The 6,477-nt window shown below is 52.0% G+C and overlaps 1 non-coding gene across 1 annotated transcript; it reads right to left on the bottom strand.

The window, feature by feature from the left end:
* Positions 1–3,980: 3,980 nt before the first annotated feature.
* Positions 3,981–4,074, bottom strand: TRNAI-UAU. Its single transcript has 2 exons — positions 4,037–4,074; positions 3,981–4,016 (listed from the first exon to the last, which is right to left on the bottom strand). It is a non-coding gene; the product is annotated as a tRNA-Ile (tRNA).
* Between the last annotated feature and the right edge of the window lie 2,403 nt (positions 4,075–6,477).

Below are 6,477 nucleotides of genomic sequence, written 5' to 3'. Positions count from 1 at the left end.
ACACTAACCCATTGCCCCTCTGAGGGGCTTGCCTCTTTGATTCATGGATGAATTAGGAGTTGAGGGGGTTGCATTAACTAAAACAAAACCATATTAATGGCTGTTGAATGGCAGCAGCAAAGGTGGGGAGCCTCCTTCTGTGTGATAGAGCTGGTTCCCACCTTCTGTTGCTGAGGGGAAGGTTGGTGCTTTGAGCCCACCCAGTGCTGGCACGTCCCATGGGTGAGATTAACAGAACTCAAGAGGAGAGAAGGAAAGGGAAGGGAAGTCTTTTCTAGTCCTACCTAGCTCCATTGGTCTCCTGCGGCCCTTTCGGCTCTCTGCTCCCGCTGGGGAGATGCAGAGACAAGCCCCCATCTGGGTGAGTCACCGAGAGGCTGTGTCCCATGGAGTGTGTGTGGGAGAGGAGGAGGGTTGGATTGGGCTCAAGGGGAGAAGGTTGTGTGTGACAGTGTGTGGGGGAGGGGGAGGGTGTGTTCCTTAGGATATAAATGATGGAAAACACAGGGGCAGTGACAGCGAAGCCCCGTGTCTCAGTGTTATGACCCTGTGTGGTGCTGCCGTTCACCTTCCCCTCCTATGGTCTCATCTTTCATTGAATCCAGCATTTTTTCACCTGTCATCACCACAGAGGTGTCCCACATGCCTCAGATACAGAGTGTCCCTCTTAGAGACGCCGAGGACTGGAACTGATTTCAGCTGCTGGACAGCTCTGCTAGGTCTTTATACATTTGCACAGGAAAATGCTGAGTGTTTAAATTCATTTCAACCATCCCCATTCAGCGAACTCCTGAACATACTGGAGATGGGTCTGGAAATCCATTTTCATTCAAAAAAATTTTTCAAGGGAATCACTTGGATTGTAACTAGGAACCTATTATCCTGCAGGGAAACATTCACCCACTGATCTATACTCGCAACAGAGAGTGTCATGTATAGCTCAGAGCAGGAACAGTTTTTAACCTGGGGGTTACTAAACTTTCTCTCTATACAAACACCACAGCTTACAAACTCCCCACCCCCGCTCTGTGTCACCAGAGCACAACAACAACTCTCCTTGGAGCACACACAGCTCCCCAGCTCCCTGCCCGTCAGTCTCTCCAGCATTGCTCCAATCCCTTAAAGCAGGGTCTCAACCTCAGTTTACCTTAGGGCCAGTGCCAGTCCTCCAATCCTCCCAGTGGGCCAATAATGTCACTCATACCGCTCAGAGCCCACCCCCCAAAACTCTGCCCCCCATCTGCCTAAGGCTCTGGGAGGGAGATGGGGGGAGGAGGTCTAGGGTTCAGGCCCTGGGTTGGGGCTGGGGATTGGGGTGCAGGGGGGTGCAGGCTCTGGGGGGAGTTTGGGTGCAGAAGGGGTGAGAGGCTGGTCTCTGGGAGGGAGTTTGGGTGGGGGAGGGGTTCTAGGGTGCAGGCTGTGGGATGGAGTTTGGGTGCTGGGTGCAGGCTCTGGGCTGGGACAGGGGTAGGGGAAATAGGAGGAGGGATGGGGGTGCAGGCTCTGGGAGAGAGATTGGAGTGGGTGGGAGGGGGTGTGTGGAGGGAGGGGGTGCAGGCTCTGGGAGGGAGTCAAGGGTGCGGCGCTTACCTGGGGCTCCAAGGTGCGGCAGGCTGGGGGGCCTTCGCATGCTCCTGCCCCCAGGCATCACCCCCACAGCGTCCCATTGGCTGCAGGGGCTTGGAGTGGGGGCAGCGCGTAGAGGCACAGCTCTGCCCCGCCCTGCCATGGGGAGGGGCCGGCAGCCACTGGAGCGAGCAGGCAGATGCTGCACTGCTGGGGTCCCTGGAGGGGAGCGCCTGGGGGCAGCAGGTGGGGCCAAGGGAGTGAACTGGTCCCAAAACTGCTGACGCCCCACGGGCAAGACCTGGGAACCAGGACTGTCAGCCAGACAAACACCTTTAAGAGGAGACGTCCCTCTCCCTGTCAAGAACTGATCTTCCTCCTTCAGTTCAGTGACAGCCTGAATTGTTCCTTATCCCGGCAGAGCCAGAGGACTGAAAGCAGCAACATCAAACCCCTGTGTAGCTCGCAGGGATGGACATAAACACTCCCTGCTATCTGAAGAGATGTTCAGCTTTGCCCTTGGTCAACTACAAGGCGAAAGGGAAAGGAGGTGGCGCCAGATATAAAAAGTGAAACACGACACATCATAGTTATGCCCATGGTGGCTGCAAAATCTTTTTATGTTCTTCTTCTTATCATCGGTGTATTGTTTTCTCTGGATTCTAGGCCTTGACAAGAAATTTGTACCTTGATAAAATAATCAACTGCTCTTGGTGAAGGCAATGGACTTAACACCCACTGGGGTGTCCCTACACAGGTACAAGTACTAACAACATGGCTGCATTTTAGCCATAGTTTTAGTCAGGGCAATAAATTGAAACAAACCCCTGTTAAATCATTTCCCAGCCTGAGTCCTTCACCCACATTCCTTAGGGCATTGGGCCACCATGTGGAAGTTTCATTTCTCACCTCAATTTCACACAGAGACACAATTTCCTTTGCACAGATCCATGAACAGAAAAACCTCCCTGTGTCTCTGGTCTGAGCCAGGGCACTCGATTCCAGTGAACCCTTCTCTCCTGCAGTGGCGATGGGCAGACAGAGGGGACGTGGCACCTGCATCCCTGCCAGGGAGATATTGGCTCGGCTCTTTCTTTCTGCTGCTGTTGTTCGTCCATGAAACATCGAGGGTGAAATGCAAGGCTGAGTTCATGCACCAGCCCCCGGAAATATTTCAGTGCCCCAGAGAAATCCTGCCCCCTGCTATTGGAACGATGTGCTGGAGATTTGACTAGGAAAGAGACTGTCTGAATTGTCAGAGTGGGGAATGAACAACAATCTACAGCAATGTCGTTCACACAAACACACTCTCATCCTGCTCCAGCCGGAAGGGAAATGGGCAGGAATTCTCGCTGTTCAGCCAAGGACACACTTACACTGATGCGCAGCCATGAGTGTGCTGGGGAAGCTGGTCTGAGCAAACAACTGGAATGACAATTCAGTGAGAACAGAATCATCATGTAGTGAAACAAATGTATGTTAAGTAGTTGTGCCTGAGTGGTTAAGGCGCTGGACTAGAAATCCATTGTGGTTTTCCAGCACAAGTTCAAATCCTGACAACTGTGTTGTTGTTATTGCACTCTTAGTGCCTGGGCATCCACAGTGTGAACTGACGCCAGATCTAGTTTCACTCTATCTACACTTAAAACACTGCTGTGGCACTGCTATAGCTCTCTGGAGCAGACAGTGACTGGAGGGGTTTTCCCATCCCTGTAATAGCTACATTGACAGAACAGTTCTTCCTTTTCTTTAGCACTATCTAGCCAGGGCTTAGGTCACCTTAACTCTATGGGTTGCGGGGGAGATCACACCCTGAGAGACGTCGCTCTGCCAGTTAAGTGCCCAGCGTACACCAGCCCTTAGATCCCTCTTGGTATTTCAATGCAGGCACTGACCTGTGAGAGGAAAACATCAGCTCACAAACACAGAGACTGAATTCCCCACATTTAATCTCGCTGCACTTTCCAGAAAGTCACAAAATTCAATTCATTCTTGCTAGGACAGAGAAAAAATAAGTGACACTAAGTTTTTGGCTTGGTTACATAAAATTAAGTGTTTAATTAATATAGTAAAAAATCTGTACTGATTCCTCTAACTAACACCACAGCGTAAAATAGGAACAGAGACAAATCATGTCAATGGCGGCTAATTTCGCAAATGATCTTCCCATTATTAATTTCCACGCTGCCCCCATTGGAGGTCTGGGCATCTCCAGTGTCATAGCTCTGCATTCACAAGGCACAGGGGCTGGTGGAGGAGAAAGGATTGTAGATTCTGACCCGCCCTCTGGAGAGGAGCTAATAAGTAGAGGGGGCATTTTTAACTTCTCCCCTGCCTCAGTGTCCCCTGGGCTGGAATTGTACATTCCACAGGGCCAAATGAGGGGGTGATGCCATTTGGTTAATGAAAACCAGTGCTCCAGGTGAGGTTTGAACTCACAACCTCAGCATAGCTCCTCTCAGCACTGCCCTATAAGTACTGCGCGCTAACCAATTGTGCCACTGGAACACCCGCTAATTGTGATTCTCCCTAGGTTGATAAAGGCAAGCAGTGACCCCAAAACATTCTCAGTGAGGTTGAGAGCAGGTAGCAACAAGTGTTGTACTTGGTGGGGTGGATTCTTCTTAAGGCTTCCAGGCACCATTTCACCCTTTTGTTCCTCCCTGTGTAATAACAGAGCTGACTGAGACTCACTGTAGAGTCTTGCTGCAGACCAACAGATCTGAAATCACTGATCACCAGGTCTAAGCATTAGTCCTGCTTTGGGACAGTGTCTCTCATCCAACAAACTACCCAGTCTGCGCTAGCAGTGAGGCTCCCTCACTAACAGCTGAAATCAGGAAGAGTTGCATGAAGTGCAGGGCCCCAGGGATGCCTGAACAGGGGGGAACAACACCCCAGAACTTTTAAAAATGGGAGAGCTCTGCCTTGCCACTTTGTAATGACCGTAAGGGCAAGTGAGGGGGGAGGGGGCGGAGAGCAGTGAGCAGGAGGTGGGGTCTTGGGGGGAAGAGGCTGTATAGGAGCGAGGCCTTTGGGAGAAGGGGTGGTGCAGGGGCGTGGCCTCGAGTGGAAGGGATGGAGCTACTGTTCAGGCTCTGGTGGCCACTACTTTTAGGGAGCCTGTTCCGCTCCTGGTGGGACCACAAGACGTCCCAGAGCAGAGAGGGGCCAGCAGAGCGGTGACAGGGTGGAACGGCAAGTGGCCGGCAATGTGGCCAGACAGTGGAGGGAGAAAGGGGCTTTCTCCCCAGGAGGTGAAAGGTGAACTCTGGGTTTTCATTGACCCAGGACAGCAGCTGTGGGTGAGGTGCAGTGAAGGGAGGGGCACATCCACAGAGCTTTTGGTGTCTGGATTTAAGAGCCGGAGGCAAAAGGCCACTGCCCAGAGGGCTGTGGGTGGGTGTTTTGCTCATAGTGTTGTGTTATGAATCCTCATTGTGGTGTTTTCCCAAGTTAATACGAGGTGAGTTTCCTCCTTTTTCTTAAAGTTTCTTTTCTACACTCAGTGTGTGTGAGTGGGGAAAGTATCGCCTCTTAGAGGCACCCAGTGGCCAGGGCTAGTTTCCCCAGGTTACTGGGTGGGGGCTTAAGCAGATTGTGTGTTGTATTGTTGAAGAGGAGCCCCAAGCACCCAGACAGGGAATTGTAACTTCAACCTTCAGAGTAAGAGCCAGAGGTGCTGCCAGCTGAGCTAGCCAGGCCGCCTAAAAGTATTAACCCCTTTCACCGCAAGAGCAAATACCAGGTACTTCTGTGCTTCTCAGCAGCTGGGAAAGAGCCTCTTGGGATAAATCCTCCCCTCCTCTTGCCCCACCCTCAGTTGCTCTGTGGCTTTTAAGCCTTCCCTTGGAGCTGTCAGCACCAGCTGCCTCTGCTCCAGATGCCCAGAGGAGGAGAGGTGTGCTGGGGTCCAGCCTGGGACTCTTCCTCCCTCCTGCCTATCCATGACTATTAAACCTGGGCAAGAGGAAGAGGGTGGCAACTGGACTGTTGACGTGCTCTCTTTCACATAAATCAGTGTGACTCCTGGCCTATCCCTGCAGAAAGGTGTACCGCATCTGTGTCTGGTGCAAGCTCAGATCAGAGGAATTGGAGGCTACCTCCTGCCCTCCACTGGTTCCACTATGGAGAGACATGTCCTCTAAACCGACCTCACTACAAACCTGCACCAGGGAGTGGTCATCATAGAAGAGTTTCCTCTGACAGTTGGGAAAATGGGACCAGCGGTACTCAGGCCGTCTGACACAATTAAAATCCACCCCCTACACCAAACACTGTGTAGTCCAGAGGAAGGGAGCCAGTTCCTTTCACACTTTAGCTGGTGACCATAAACACTAATCTAGCGGTAACAAGTGCCATGGAGCACTGCAAATGTGAAGAACAAGACTGCAACCTCATCATTCTTCCCTGGCCAGGAGGGCCAGAAAGACAGGCCCTTCCTCCAATCACCCTCTGCCCATCAAGCCACCCTAAAGCTGTTACTGTGCATTTCCGGAATGCACACCATGTCCAAGTCCAGCTTCTCCAAGTCACTGAACATCCTACAATTTCCTCCTGGGCCCTCCAATCCCTGCCACATTCCACGTGGACACTTTTACAGATGCCCCTTCCCCAGTACTGCCCTTGCTCAGCTGTGGAGAGGAGCTTTTGTCCCCAGTCCCTGCCCCCTCTGGCACCATCTCCGAGGGCCACCCTGCCTCACTCTCTTCCCACCATATTGGGTCAATCAATAAGTCGCATGGGAAATACAGCTCCCATCTCTGATTTTAAAAGGTCAGGAAGGCCAACTGGGGCAGAAGTCCATGCTCCATTGTCTTGCTGGGGATCTCAAAATCAGGGATTCACCTCAGGTAAAGGTGCTGCTGCGCTCCCAGAAAACAAGCCACCACTGCACAAAGAAAGACAAAA

Source organism: Gopherus evgoodei, unplaced genomic scaffold (genome assembly GCF_007399415.2).
Source record: "Gopherus evgoodei ecotype Sinaloan lineage unplaced genomic scaffold, rGopEvg1_v1.p scaffold_285_arrow_ctg1, whole genome shotgun sequence".
NCBI lineage: Eukaryota > Metazoa > Chordata > Testudines > Testudinidae > Gopherus > Gopherus evgoodei.
This window is presented reverse-complemented; position numbering and strand designations above follow the sequence as displayed.